This window comes from Onychomys torridus, chromosome 1, assembly GCF_903995425.1.
Source record: "Onychomys torridus chromosome 1, mOncTor1.1, whole genome shotgun sequence".
Taxonomy (NCBI): Eukaryota; Metazoa; Chordata; class Mammalia; order Rodentia; family Cricetidae; genus Onychomys; species Onychomys torridus.
In genome coordinates this window covers 122,986,199-123,002,160 of record NC_050443.1, presented here as the reverse complement: position 1 = coordinate 123,002,160, position 15,962 = coordinate 122,986,199, and positions in this window count along the sequence as shown.

Sequence of the window (15,962 nt, the reverse complement as noted above, 5' to 3'; positions counted from 1 at the left end):
ACTCTCCTGGTGCCTTTGGCCTGCTTCCAGTGGGCATTTCAGGGCATGTAGTGGGGGGGGGGGGGGGAGGGGAATGTCCACTCCCTTGTTTGAACTGACTCAAAGCCTGGCACAGAGAAGCCAGGAAGCAGCAAGTGAGGGACCCCCATGGAGAGCGGTGGAGAATTGGCAGAGAGAAGGTCACACAACCCAGATGGCACCAACTCCCCCCTTGCCACCCCAGAGTCTTCCTGGGGGCCTCCTGGGGCCTATGGCACCAGGAATTCCCTTCTCTCTAGCCCTAATAACAATCAGATGTCGCAAATGGAAAATCACAGCCCTTGCTCACTTGGGCTGAGCAGGGAAGTTGGCAAGCTACCATGCCTGGTGCGTGCGCTCCTCAGTGAAGATGAGTCAGCCTCCCCCGGAGAGGGGGTCCTGGAAAAAGTTAGTGGCCAGGGCATGGAGCCCAAGCCTGGGTGGGTATGGAGGGAACAGAGGATTGACCATAAGGGTGGGGTGCTGAGGCCTCCTTCTGCCCTGGGCCAACTTTCTCATGACCCAAGAAGCCTGAGGAATGAATGCCACACTTTCCTATGGGAGTGAGCAGTGCTGAGACTGGGAGAAATGTGCCTTGTGGGCATCTTGCAGTGAGCCCGGAAATAGACCTCGCTCTGCACCTGCATTGGAGCCTCCTCCTCCTGCCCATGGAGAAACCACTCTGTCTCTTGAACCAAACCTGAGAGCAGGGAGCCTTGGATGGTGGCCCGCTTGGGGCCAGCTGGCTTCCTGGGATTTGGTGGGGGGGGCAGGGATCTTCTGGGATTCTGGAGGCTGAGAGAGGCTGAGCAGGCAGCAGGGAGGATGGTGACCCAGCCTCCTCCTCCAGGGCAGGCAGCTGTGTCCCAGCTGGGCCACTTGTTTACACTGAGAGGCTGGGGGAGGCTGAATCCCAGCACCGTCCAAGTATAATTGCGCTTGGACACTTAAAAGGAATTGTGTGAAGTGGGCAGAGGCTGTGGAGTCCGCGGCCTTATTTGGTATGGAAATATGTTTCTTTGACAAACAAGAGAAGAGGTGCTTGCTAGAGGGAGCTTGTCTTACCCTGAGTTTGCAGAGTCCCCTGAGCCACTGACCCTGTCCACTGGGGCTGCTGTGGACCTACAGAAGCTGTGACCCCCATTCATGAGCTCCTGGAGTTCCTTCTTCGAGTGCTGCAGGCTGGACAATCTAGCAGGAGCACTACAGACTGGCATTGCTCACATCATCCCGGGATCACAGACATACCTTTTGGCCTTATATTACGAGGGACCGTCAGCTCTCTGGGATCCTTTCCATGAGGACATCCATCCCCTTCAGAAAGGGTCCACGCTTATAACCTAGTTACCACAAGAAGACCCCGAGTCCTACACCACCCCCTTTGGGGTAACCATTTTAGCATGAGTTTTGAGGGGGACACAGACAAGCAGTCTACAGCAATCACTTGTGTCTCCCTGTAGAAATGGGTGTGAGGCTGCGTGGAGAGGAGACCCAGAGGCTGTGTTCCAATGGGGACAGTAGAGAGGACCCTGCCTCATGTGGGATTCCCATGGCTGCTTCCAGTCATAAAAGACCCTGGGAATGTCACATCTTACTTTGGAACTTTGTTTTTTTCTGGGCTGGCAGTGAGGGGTTGGATACCTGGGAGAACCACTCTTATTGGACCTCAAAAATTCTGTGCCTGGGCTGGAGAGATGGCTCAGAGGTTAAGAACACTAGCTGTTCTTCCAGAGGTCCTGAGTTCAATTCCCAGCAACCACATGGTGGCTCACAACCATCTATAATGAGATCTGGTGTCCTCTTCTGGAGTGCAGGCATACATGCAGTCAGAACATTGTATACATAATAAATAAACCTTTTTAAAAAGTTGCCTTGAGCCTGGAGAGATGGCACAGAGGTTAAGAGCACTGGCTTTTCTTCCAGAGGACCCAAGTTCAATTCCCAGCACCCACATGGTGGCTCATAATAATCTGTAACTCCAATTCTAGGGGATCTGACACCCTCATACAGACATACATGCAGGCAAAACACCAATGAACACAAAATAAAATAAAATAGCATATAAAAAGTTGCCTTGCTGGGCGGTGGTGGTGCACGCCTGTAATCCCAGTACTTGGGAGGCAGAGGCAGGTGGATCTCTGTAAGTGCGAGGCTAGCCTGGGCTACCAAGTGAGTTCCAGGAAAGGCGCAAAGCTACACAGGGAAACCCTGTTTTGAAAAACCAAAAAAAAAAAAAGTTGCCTTTGGTCATAGTGTTTAAAACAAATTCATTTGTTCTCTCTCTCCTCCTTACTCCCTTCCCTTCCCTTGCTTTATTATATAAAAAAAAAATTCTATACCCTGGACTTAGGTGTGACTGGCATCATTTGCTCACTCATCAGGGCTCAGGACATAGACTTGAGGTAAACAGAATGGGGCTGGCAGACATGGTTTTTGTTCTTTGTGGTGGTATATTGTGCACCTCAATAAAACTTATCTGGGGATCAGAGGACAGAGCCATCCACTAGATTAGACATAGAGGCCAGACAGTGATGGCATACACCTTTAATCCTATCACTCAGGAGACAGAGATCCGTTTGGATCTCTGTGAGTTCAAGGCCACACTGGAAACAGAGCCAGGCATTGGTGGCACACACCTTTAATCCTAGTACCGGGAAGCACACACATCTTTAATCCCAGGAAGTGATCTCTGGGTAGAGAAAGGTATATAAGGCTTGAGGAAACAGGAACTCACACTCTTGAGGCTGAGGATTTTGTAGAAGTAAGAACGAGGCTGGTTTGTTTCTCTGATCTTTCAGCTTTCACCCCAATATCTGGCTCTGATTTTTTATTTTATTAATAAGATCATTTAGCAATTCATGTTATAGTTCTTTGTAAAAATTTACTGTAGCCTGGCAGTGGTGGTGCATGCCTTTAATCCCAGAATTCAGGAGGCAGAGGCAGGCAGATCTCAGTGAGTTTGAGGCCAGCCTGCTTTACAAAGTGAGTTCCAGGACATCCAGGACTATTACACAGAGAAACCCTGTCTTGAGACACTCCCCCCCACACACAAAAATTATTGTATTCTTATTTATTTGTCTTGAGTGGTTGCTGCAGGGCTACTGCGGAGGTCAGAGGACAACTTGAGGAAGTCAGTTCTTTCCTTGGGCCATATGGGTCCCAGTGACTGAACTCAGTCTTGATGGCAAACACCTTTACCCACTGAGCCATCCTTGGTCTTAATATTCTTCCCACGTGCTTTGAAAAGCTACATCCTGTTATTAGGTGTCTCCTTAGCCCCTCCCAGTAAAAAGGAAGACATTTAAATGTTAATTTTTAGAGAGGGTTTTATGTAGCCCAGGCTGTCTTCAACTGTCTATGTAGTCAAGGCTAGCCTTGAACTCCTAATATTTTTGTGTGTACCGTCAGGTGCTGGGATTATGGGCATGCACAACCACACCCCGTGGGAAATTTATTTTGAATTGTCCTCTGTCAAAGTTCATGCAGATGGACTTAGCTGTCTATGCCTTTCCCTCTCAAGGGTTCAGGATTGGACTCTCCTCCACTGAGGCTGGAGTCCAGTTCAGGCACAGGTGTCTCTCAGTGTGCTTCTGTTGTTGACTGGTCCTGCTTTACAGTGTGGACTGCTAACCAGGCCCTCGACAGCCAGCAGCACAGCAGATCATCACCATCACACTGTTGGTTCTTATGGAGTACCTTGTGGGTACCAGGCACTGGGCTCTGGGTGGATGAACAAGATAGCAGAGACTCATCAGGTGGTGGTGGCGCACGCCTTTAATCCCAGCACTTGGGAGGCAGAGGCAGACACATGTCTGTGAATTCGAGGCCAGCCTGGTCTACAGAGCAAGATCCAGGAAAGGCACCAAAACCACACAGTCTCAAACAAAACAAAACAAAACAAAACAAAACAAAACAAAACAAAACAAAACGATAGCTGAGACTCCTGCCCTTGGAACGAGCTGAGTGGGCAAGGAGGCTAGTCACAGCCAGATACCCAGGAATGTGAATGTGCTGTACAGAAGCAATGGGGCAAGGCCCTTGGGATGTGGATGGTATTTTGAGGATGACAGTTCTGGGACCAGGGAAAGTTGAGCATATTTGTGCTACATCCCTTTTGATGGCGATGGGCTGGTTCAGGTGGAGTCTGTGTTGAATGCCCTCTTCTCTTGATTTAACCCTGGAAGAGCTAAGGTTCTCCTGGGGAGAGTCCCCTCCTCTGTCTCCTAGCATGAACCTTGAAGCCCTTGCTTTCAAGCCTTAAGATTAAAAGTCCTCTCCCAGGTCACTCTGGCTTTCCTGGTTTTGAGAGGGTGTGGGATGTCCTTCTGCAGTGAGGTTGGCTGCCCAGTAAAGAAAAGTGAAGCTTAGGAAATCCAGAAGCCTCTGTCCCTTCTGTTCTCCATGTGAGAGACCATTCTTTCACTTGTTCATTTGTCTGCTGTCTATCCATCCACCCATCCATCCATCCATCCATCCATCCATCCATCCATCCATCCATCCATCCATCCATCCCTCCATCCATCCATCCACCCATCCATCTGTACATACATACATCTACCCACTCGTCCATCCATCCATCCATCCATCCATCCATCCATCCATCCATCCACCCACCCACCTACCCACTCATCCATCCATCCACTCATCCATCCATCCATCCATCCATCCATCCATCCATCCACCCATCCATCTGTACATACATACATCTACCCACTCGTCCATCCATCCATCCATCCATCCATCCATCCATCCACCCACCCACCTACCCACTCATCCATCCATCCACTCATCCATCCATCCACCCACTCATCCATCCATCCATCCACCCACCCACTCATCCATCCATCCATCCATCCACCCACCCACTCATCCATCCATCCATCCATCCACCCACCCACTCATCCATCCATCCATCCATCCATCCATCCATCCACTCATCCATCCACACATCCATCCATCCACACATCCATCCATCCATCCATCCATCATCCAACCATCCATTCATCCATCCATCCATCCATCCATCCATCCATCCATTCATCATCCATCCACTAACAAATTCACTCTTTCACCTGTCCTTCCTCCCATCCATTGCTTCTTGTATTCACAGACTCACCCATCCTTCTACCCACACATTTATCTACTCACCCTTCTGTCCATCTGTACACTATTGCATTTGTTAATTTTTTTGTTGCTATGATAAAACACCATGATCAAGGCATCTTATAGAAGTGTGGTAGTTTAGATGTAATTGGCTCCCATAATATCATAGGGAGTGGCACTATTAGGAAGTGTGGCCTTGTTGGAGTGGGTGTGATCTTGTTGGAGGAAGTGTGTCACTGTGGGGGTGGGCTTTGAGGTCTCATATGTGCTCAAGATACATCCCAGTGTCTCAGACCACTTCTTCTTGCCTACAAGATGTAGGACTCTCAGCTACTTCTCCAGCACCATGTCTGCCAGCACGCTGCCATGTTCCACCAGAATGATAATGGACTGAACCTCTGAAACTGTAAGCTGCCACCCCAATTAAATGTTTTCCTTTATAAGAGCTACTGTGTCATGGTGCCTCTTCACAGCAATAGAAACCCTAACTAAGACAAGAAGAAGGAATTTATTTGGGCTTACAGTTCCTGAAAGTTAGAGTCCATCCCGGGGGAAGGGAAGGCATGGCAACATTTGGAAGTAATGGTGGCAGGAGCAGCCTGAGACCTCACATCACTAAACACAAGTGCAAAGCAGAAAGTGAAACTGGGAATGATATGAAGCCTTAAACTCTCAAAACCTGTCAAATGATTTACTTCCTCCAGCAAGATGCACCTCCTAAACCTCCCCAAACAGTGCCACCACTGGAACCAACTGTTCAAATAACGGGACATTACTTATTCAAGCCACCAAATCTATCATCTGTCCACACACACACATCTCTTGCTCACCCACCCACCCACCCACTCATCCACTTATACCTCTGTCTCTCCACCTGCCCATCATCTATCTGTCCATCCATCCATCCATCCATCCATCCATCCATCCATCCACATACTAACACATTCATCCTTCACCCATCCATTCTCTAACAGCCCATCAATGGATGAATGAATTCATACATCCATACATCCATCCATCCATCCATTTACTTGCGCACAAATTCATCCATTCATCTGCCCATCCACCCATGGATTCATTATCAACTACATTTGACTCAATGAACACCAACAATGTTGGTTCTGGGGACAGAACTGTGGAAAACCCAGAAATGAAGAAATGTAATCAGGAGCTTAAACAGAAAGCAAACAAACCAACAATTCTAACCAGGGGTCTGTGCCATGAAGAAATCAAGCTTGATGATGAAAATTTGTGGAAGAGGAGGGAGAAGGAGGTAAGCTAAATAATGGTCCCCTGTTAATGCTGATGTCCTAATCAGATCCTGAGACTAAGTAGCCTGACACATAGGTAGAAGGACACTGCAGATGTGCTAAGGTTAAGAGTCTTGAGGAGGAGTGTCATCACAGATTGTCCAGGCAGGTCACCAAAGTCCCTGTGAGGAGACAGGAGCACCAACCCTGTTGCTGCCCATGTATCATTAGGATTCTCTTGGTTGGATCTGTGGCCATTCTGGCACACACCTAGCAGTGAGCTACATATGAAAAGCCCACAGAAGCGTTAGCATTCCTACTAATGACAACCAGTCATTCCTGAAACTATGACATGCCTGGCCACTATCCTTATCCATTTATTTTTGTGGGGCCCAAACAGGTCTACTGTGGAAACACTCCTTTTAACCACAGGGTCTTTTACTGCATCCAGGCCTCCATCTTCCTCTCTTCTTCCCCTCATCTCCTGCCTCTCTCCCTCCTTCCTTCCTTATTTCCTCCCTTCTCTTCCTCTTCCTCTTCCTTCTCGAACACTTTCTTCTCTTCCCTTTCCTCTACTTCTCCTTTCCCCTCCAATAGGATTTTATTTGGGGAATGTGGGTAGTTTTTTTCCAGAATTCCTTCCCCAAGAAGACATAAGCAAATGCCTACTCCATCCTTAAAAAGACTCCAAGGATAAACCAAAGCACAACACCACCTAAGTCTAACTTGGTAAACCAGTGAGACTATTGGGCTTACTTAAAAAGGGATGAGTGAGGGCCAAACATGGCATGCGCCTTTAATCCCAGCACTTTGGAGGCAAAGGCAGGTGGATCTTTGAGTTTGAGGCCAGCCTAGTCTATATAGTGAGTTCCAGGACAGCCAGGGCTACATAGAGAGACCCTGTCTCAAAAACAAACAAGCAAAAACAATAAAGAGGACCAAACAAAACAAAAGAGCATGGGTGAGGGATTACCTACAGGATTGTGGGGGACCCACAGCAACTGTACCAGAAGTCTCACTCAGTGCAGATGGTGCCTGCTCTGTAAGCCCACAGATGGAGCCCTTTCTTCAGTTAGCCTTCCACAGTCTTCCACTTCCCAAGCCTGCTAGGGGCTGTGTCTGTGAGGGCATTCCCCGAGGAGACCGAGGAGGGCAGACCCACTCTGAATTGCAGCACTGTACTACTTACAGGCCAGTTGGTGGTGACACATGCCTTTAATCCCAGCTCTGGGGAGGCAGAGGCAGGTGGATCTCTGTGAGTTCAAGGCCAGCCTGGACTACAGAGCAAGTTCCAGGACAGGCACCAAAGCTACACAAAAAAACTCGGTCTCAAAAACAAAAACAAAACAAAAAACAAAACAAAACAAACAAAACAAAAAAACACAAACTACTACTTAGAACTATGCTACCATGTCAGTGTTTATCCTCCATCTCTATCACTAACTCCTAAGAGCTTGTAGCTCTTTGGTCCCATGATCCCAAGAACACATACCTGTCTCCTCCGCAAAATCCCTGGATCCCTACACCTTCACCATGTCAGAGGGGAGCCCAACTTTCCTGGCCACTGTGGGCTTGCCTTCTTCTTCTTCTTCTTCTTCTTCTTCTTCTTCTTCTTCTTCTTCTTTCTTCTTCTTCTTCTTCTTCTTCTTCCTCTCCTCCTCCTCCTCCTCCTCCTCCTCCTCCTCCTCCTCCTCCTCTGTGCTCCACGGTCACACTGGGTCACACACAGGTCCCAACAGAAAGGTAAAAGCTGGTCTTAGAAGAATTACCTTGACAAAGAGATGGTTTAGTGAGTGAAGCACTTGCTGCCAAGGTTGATGACCCAAGTTCAATCCTAAGACCACATGGTAGAAGAGAATGACCCCTGAAAGCTGTCCTCTACAAGCATAGTGGGGTGCACATATCCCACCCCTAAGCACAAAATTAATGAATGTAGAAAACAGCCACAGGCATCTGACGAAGACCCACGCAGGGTCCCCAGATGCCCCAGCCCTCACTGCCTGTGGGATCTACATGATCAGAGAACTCAAGCACACAGAGGCTTGGCTGGGGCAAGAGGGATACTTTGTTCTACTGTCTGCTCAGCTCTGGCAGCCTTATGGAAAACAGGGATGTGGGAGAGCACCCCCTGATGAGCTCCATGCAGCATCCAGATCTGAGGGGGCCTGAGTGTTTCTGCCTGTGGGCAGGAAGGGCCTGATGAAGCTCCTGCAGCTTCCTCTTAGAAAAACTACCTCAGTCTGGTACCCCTGCATTCCTGAGCATGTCACTAAGGACCAGGCATTATGTTCACTCTCTGACATGCCAGTGTTATTTATTTATTTATTTATTTATTTATTTATTTATTTATTTATCATTCATTCATTTATTTACTTACTTATTTAATATGCATTGGTATTTTGCCTACATGTATGACTGCATGAGGGTGCCGGATCCCCTGGAAGTGGAGTTACAGGCAGTTGTGAACTGCCATGTGGGTGCTGGGAATTGAACTTGGGTCCTCTAGAAGAGCAGTCTGTGCTCTTAATCTCTGAGTCATCTCTCCAGCCCCCTGAAATTCCCTTGTATTAGTAAGGCTTCTAGAAGGATTGTTTTGGTTATTTCCTTTTAAAATGTAGTGTGTGTGTGTGTGTGTGTGTGTGTGTGTGTGTGTGTGTGTGTGTTGCATGCCTCTGTGTGTGTGTGTCTGGAGATTGGACCTAGGACCTCTATATTTATTGCTTTTCTCATTGCTGTGAGGGAGGACCTGAGTGGGGCACTTGAGAAAAGAGAAGTTAGTTAGGCTCATGAGCAGGGTCTGATGCTGTCTTCAAGGGTCACAATGGAGAGCCGTACACTGAGTTAACAACATCTTGCACAAAGTTTATCATTTTGTGTTGGGCTACATCCATAGCTCTCTGTGGGTCACACTTGTCTGACGGAGGGTACAGTCCGTCGTGGGAGGGCAGGCTTGGTGGCTGGAACGATGGCTTGATTTGGGGTGCTGGGAGCTTGCAGCAGCTACTTCCATTGTGGCTGGGGACAGGAAGCAGAGAGCTGGGGCTGAAGGTAGCAAGGCTGAACCTCTTAATGCCTGCCCCTCATGGCTGGTACCTCAAAGGCTCCAAACACCTCCACAGACAGCGCCACCACCTGGGGCCAAAATGTTCAAACACATGAACATTTTACATTGAGAGATGGCTCAGTGGTTAAGAGCATTGGCTGTTCTTCCAGAGGACCTGGGTTCAATTCCCAGCACCCACATGGCAGCTCACAACTGCCTGTAACTCCACATAAACATACATGCAGGCAAAACACCAATCAACACTCATAAAATAAAAATAAATAAATTATTAAAAAAAACATTTTACATTGAAACCCAACAGTCCCCTTGGCCAGCTTTGGAGAAGGACCCTCCTGAGCATTTAGTTGGGCATGAGTGAGTCACATAACAATCCACTTCTGTTCCTCTCTGGTTTGTGAGCGCCCTTCCCTACAACTCCCCCCCGCTCCCCCGGCTAGGGCAGATTTTGCTCCAAAATGAAATTCATCAAAGCTCACAGATACCTTCAGTTGTTACAGGCGTGAGGGATGAGTTCTGTACTGGGTCGGTTTTTGTCAACTTGACCTAAACAAGAGTCACTGGGGAAGAAGGAACCTCAACTGAGGAACTGACCTCATTGGCTTGGGCTGTGGTCAAGTCTGTGGGTCCTTGATTAATAATTGATCATCAATAATTAATGGATCGAGGGCCGGCCCACTGTGAGTGGTATCATCCCTGGGGAGGTGGGCCCGGGATGTTGGGGGGGAAGAGGTAGCTGAGGGGGGGGGAAGAGGTAGCTGAGGGGGGGGAAGAGGTAGCTGAGGGGGGAAGAGATAGCTGGGGGAAGAGGTAGCTGAGGGGGGGAAGAGGTAGCTGAGGGGGGGAAGAGATAGCTGGGGGGGAAGAGGTAGCTGAGGGGGGGAAGAGGTAGCTGAGGTGGGGGAAGAGGTAGCTGAGGGGGGGGGAAGAGGTAGCTGAGGGGGGGGAGAGATAGCTGGGGGGAAGAGGTAGCTGAGGGGGGGAAGAGTAGCTGAGGTGGGGAAGAGGTAGCTGAGGGGGAAGAGGTAGCTGAGGTGGGGGAGAAGGTGAGTGGGGGGAAGAGGGAGCTGAGGGGGGGGAAGAGGGAGCTGAGGGGGGGAAGAGGTAGCTGAGGGGTGGGGGAGAGGTAGCTGAGGGGGAAGGAGAAGAGGTAGCTGAGAAAGCCAGAGGAAGCTAGTAAGCAGTGTTCCTCCATAGTCTCTGCCCAGTACTGAGGTCGGCGCCCTCAAACACCTTCGCCCCCTAATAAGCCTGGCATAATGTTCGAGCCCCCTGCTCCCAGTCTCTGTCACCCTCTCAGGGTCTTGAGTAGATACCATTCTCCTTTCTTGTCTGCTAACATCTACCAACCCCTGTCCCACCCTCAGCCCAGGGGTCGGGACCCCTTTTGGCATCAATGACCCTTTCACAGGGGTCACCTAAGACCATCGGAAAAGACAGAAGTTTACATTACCATCCCTAACAGTAGCAAGATTACATTTATGGAGTAGCAATGAAATAATGTTGTGGTTGGGGGTCACCAGAGCATGAGGAGCTGTGTTAAAGGGTCACAGCATTAGGAAGGTGGGGAACCACTGCTCTAGGCGATGGTCTCAAGTGCAGACTTTTCTCAGGGGTCTCTGTCTCCTCCACAGTTCCTGGCATGCTCACCCTGTGCCAGTACCCATGAGGTAGTCAGGAACACACAGCTCTGGGGCCAAGCCAGCCACAGTTCCCTGCTCCCCTCTGCCCCAACCACTGGCGGCCCACTGTGTGCAGGACTTCTGACCTAAGGCGGTGCTTGTCTGAAAGGAGGGGGTCTGGCTTGAGGATACAGACCCTCTCCCTGTTAGCATTCTGGCCTGCCTCTTGGGGACCGGCCCAGTGTCCTGATGTCATCTTACGTAAAGTCCCCTTTAAGAGAAAACCCCTTTCCCTTCTCTCTCTTCCTTCCTCTCTCCCTCTCTCTCCTTCCATGAGGCTGTGAATACCTCTCTCTCTCTCTCTCTCTCTTTCTCCGTCCCTCCCTCCCTCCCCTCTCCCTCTTTAATAATAAAACTTTCTCTGTCTTTTCACCTTGGCTCAAACCTGCCAAGGCTGCCGTTTTTTATAACACTCCCCCCATCAGCTTCCAAGACAGCCTAACATGCCTACTTTTCCCATGTCTCCTTCAGTGTCCTCTCAGGGCTTGCTTGCAGCCCAGGACACTCCTGCCCCCACCCTGGAGACTCCTGACCCTTCAGTTTCCCCTCAGCTGCCACCACATCAGCGAGTTCCCAATAAAACAAGCCATTTGGGTGTCTCCCCAGATCCCCATTGCTAGTGTCAAGGGTAAAGGAGCCCAAAATAGCAAGCAGCACCCAAGCCTGGCCTGGGAAGGCTTTGGCTTTCCCAGGGGGCAGTCCCCAGGGGCAAGGGTCAGTCCTTGGCTTAGGGATTGCTCAGCAACAGCCTGCGTTTGGTTCTGTGCCCAGCCTACACGCTCTCCCCAGGCATAGGCTAGGCTGTGTGTCTGCTGAGCCCCCACTCTATGTGAAGCGTGGGGACATTTGGGTCTCGGTCTCCCCAAATGCAGCAGACTCTGGCAGCTTATAGGGGTGCTTAAAGGCTCAAGTGAGACAGGCAGTAGAGAAGGGAATGTGTTTGTTTTGTTTTTGAGGTAGATCTCATGAAGTCCAGCTTGGCTGAGGGTGACCTGGAACTCCTGATCCTCCTGCCTCCACCTCCTAGCACAGGGATTACAGGTGTGCACTCCATACCTGGTTTATGTGGTTTGGGGAACAGAAGCCACGGTGCCATGCATGTTAGCTAAGCACTCTAACAACTCCATCCCTGGCCTCTGTTTTGTTTCTTTGATACAGAGGCTTGGTCTGTAGACCATGCCTAGAACTCATGGTAATCCTCCTGCCTCAGCCTCCAGAGTGCTGGGATTACTGGCTTGTACCGAAATGTGGCTTGAGAGTATGATTTTAGACCTCCTTGTTACTGTTTGCCCCAAGCTGGATGTGAAGGGAAGGAGGACAGACTCGGAGACCAAGGCCTCTATCACAATGATCCCCAGTCAATGGATGTGGACCTGAGGGCCCACATGGTATCAGGCTGGGGGTGGTAAAGGCCCATCCCTTGTCCACTTGACAACAAGTGGAGATGTGTTCTTTCTCCCAAATGTTTTTAGAAACACTTGACACTGTTCTGCTCCGCTTGAAGCATTATTCAACAGTGTGTAGGGAGAGTTCTTGGTGTGTAGTAGATGCTCCATAAATGCACTTGTAAGTGAGTGAAGGAACAAAATCCAGAAAGCTACCTATTCAAATCCATGTAGGTACATGCTAGCTGCTCAGGCCATCCGTGTAGCCCAGGGGCACTGAGGTGGTGGGCACACTCCTAGTAACATCCCAACAGTGTTGGGAGCCTGAGGGCGTGTTTCTGACTTAGAGCCTCATTTGGCACGGTCTCCAGGGATCTTGGGAGAGAAGCCTATAGCACTGGCTGGGCAAGACTCTTGCAGTGACTCTGGGAGGTAGGCATGTCTGAGGGCCTGAGTCCAAGCCAGTGTCTCCACCAAGAGGTTGTTTCTCTTTACTGCAGGATCCAAGACCACAAAAGCACCTCAGGGTGGTGCCAACTGTGTGCAGTGGGTGTGACAGGGTGCACTGTGTGGTGCCCCCGGGGTGGGGGGTCAGGGACTGGATCCCAATGTGAATCTCATCTGTTTGCATGCCTGGGGGCAGGGAAGGGAGTTTCCAGCAAGGCCCCCTTTCTTATCTGCACCCCAAACTCCTGGTTCTGGCTGTCTGAATGCCTCATCTGGTCCTGCACACTGACACCAGGAAGGACCCTGCTGTGGTGGCTCTGGACAGCCTTTCTGGTTGAGCTGTGGGCAGCTCACCTGCTGTGCTTGTGGTTGTGGACTGAGTGGGAGGCAGGCTGGGGCTGTTGTGGGACACTGTTCCAGTCCACTGAATGATCCAGCCTTGGGAGGGAACCTCGTAGAGACCCTCCAGCCTCAGTTTCCTTATCCGCACCCAGGAGTGACAGGCCCCTTGGCCTCCAGTGTGGATGAGCAATTCCCCTGCCTCTGCCTCCAGAGTGCTTGCACTGTATGCCTCTGTGCCCAGTGAAACCTTTTTATTTACTCAGCCTCACTCATTTATAGTAACACAGATCAGACAACTCCCAAGAACTTCCATGTTAGAAATGTGTTCACGGGCTGGGTGTGGTGATGCACACTTTATCCCAGCACTTGGGGAGCAGAGGCAGGTGGATCTCTGAGCTCCAGGCCAGCCTGGTCTACAGAGCAAGTTCTAGGTTAGCCAGGCAGGGCTACATTGAGGAACCTGCCTGACTCCATTTTGAAAGCAGGATCAATTCCGCTGTATTTTAAAAAATAAGTGCTTATTTACTGTGAGAACTGAGATGCTCTGTTCTCTGTTCCTGAAATCTGACCTTCCACAACCCATGACCTGGATTTGTTTTTGAGACTACCCTGACCCTTCCTGACCCTTCCCTAATCACATGGTGGGTAAACCACATAATTTTTTTTAAAAAGACTTTTAAAAATATTTCCTTATTGCCCATTGTCTCCCTTCTGTAAAACTGCTCTTGATTTTACCCCTTAAAAGGGATCCAAGAGGTAGATTCAGGGCTGCTCTTTTTTGGGTTTTTTGAGACAGGGTTTCTCTGTGTAGCTTTGGTGCCTGTCCTGGAACTCACTCTGTAGCCCAGGCTGGCCTCCAACTCACACAGATCCATCTACCTCTGCCTCCCGAGTGCTGGGATTAAAGGTGTGCGCCACCACCACCTGTCTTGGAAGCATCAAGAAGGTGACGCACCTTGAGAAAGTACAGCCCCCTGTCAGACCTTGTCTTATGATGGGCCTCTTCCTTTGAGCTATGCCAGAGCCCTGTACTTTATAATAACCAATGGTAAGAGTTGGAGAGATGGCTCAGTGGTTAGGAGCACTTCCTGCTCTTGCAGAGGACCTGAGTTCAGTTCCCAGCACCCACATCAGGGGGCTCACTAGTGTAACTCCAGGCTGAGAGGATCTGATGTTCTTCTCTGATGACCTGGTGCCCTCTCCTGGCCTCCTCAGGCATTGCACTTGGGTGCACCTATACCACCCCCCCAACCCCCCACCCCTGCCCCCACGTACATGTGGTTAAATGACTTAAACCCGCAGTAGTAAAATTCTGTGAGCCATTCTGGCTTTTTTTTTTTTTTTTAACTTGAGAGTGGGTAGTAGGCACCTCTGTTTATAATTAATTGCCTTGAAGTCTAGGGAGGCTTGCTCTTAGCATGTGAGTGTTAGAGTGTGTGACTGTGGAGTCTATGCTAGCTCTAGGCAAATGGTGTCAGAATTAAATTGTGTTTTAGGGCACCACTGGGCATCCAGGGAATAGGCCAAACCCTGTGGCCAGCACTGCTCACTGATGCTGTGTCCTAAGCCATGGCTAGCAGAGTCAAGTCCCCACGATGGCAGGGCTGCTCGGAACCTGCTACCACCTGTGAGAACTCCATGATTGACTTCCTGGATGCTACCTGTCTGCACACCAGGGACATTCTGGCTGAGCTAGGAGTAGGTCACGCTGTGTCTGAGACTCAGAGCCCTCTTCTGGTGCTATACTGTTCTTGTGGTTTATTTCTGTATCCCATTTGTGACAAGTCCCCTCTGTGAGCCCTGCCTACCTCCAAAGGAGACTGACTACTTAATGGCAGCCCTTTGCCATTCGATCCTCTGGAAGTTCTGGAAGTATCTAGGAAGTTCTTTAGTTGCAATAGACATTTCCCTGAGGCTACATAAACTAATTTCTTTTTCCTCAAAAAAAAAAAAAAATTAGGGCTGGGGAGGTGCTCAGTGGGTACAGTACTTGCCCAGCATGTACTAAGTCCCGGGTTCCACCCCCAGCACTGAAGAAACTAGGTGTGGTGGTACACACCTGTGATCCCAGCACTTCAGAGGTGGAGGCAGGAGGTTCAGTGTAGGGAGAACTAGACACACAGTGAGTTTGAGGGCAGCTTGAGCTATGGAGACCTGTCTTAAACCAAACAAATCATAAATAAAAATTTAACTTTTGTTTAAACAAACCAAAGCAAACGAATAACCTTGAAATCATGGTTTCTTTCCACCTGCCCTGGGGTAACCATAGCCCTGCCTTCTAGAACTGATCCTCTGATGTCTGCTGGCTGATGGGTTCTGTGGAGTTCATTTGCATCTGTTTTACATGTGTGTATTCTAATGAGGTAGGGCTGTCTCCAGGTGTGTGTGTGTGTTGGGGCTTATTCATGCTGGGCAAATGCTCTACCGCCGAACTACAGTCCAGCCTCTTGTTGATGTCAATATTTTCTTTCAGTTTCATTGGTCCGTCCTATCTAAGGATGGTCTCATCTTTAAACTTTATTTTATTTTCTGTGTCTGAGTGTTTTGCCTGCATGTGTGTGCACCACATGCCTGGTGCCTTCAGATCAGAGAAGGGTGTTGGATCCCTTGGAACTGGAGTTACAAATGGTTGTGAACGCACAGGTGGATGCTTGGATCTGAAAGAACAAATGTT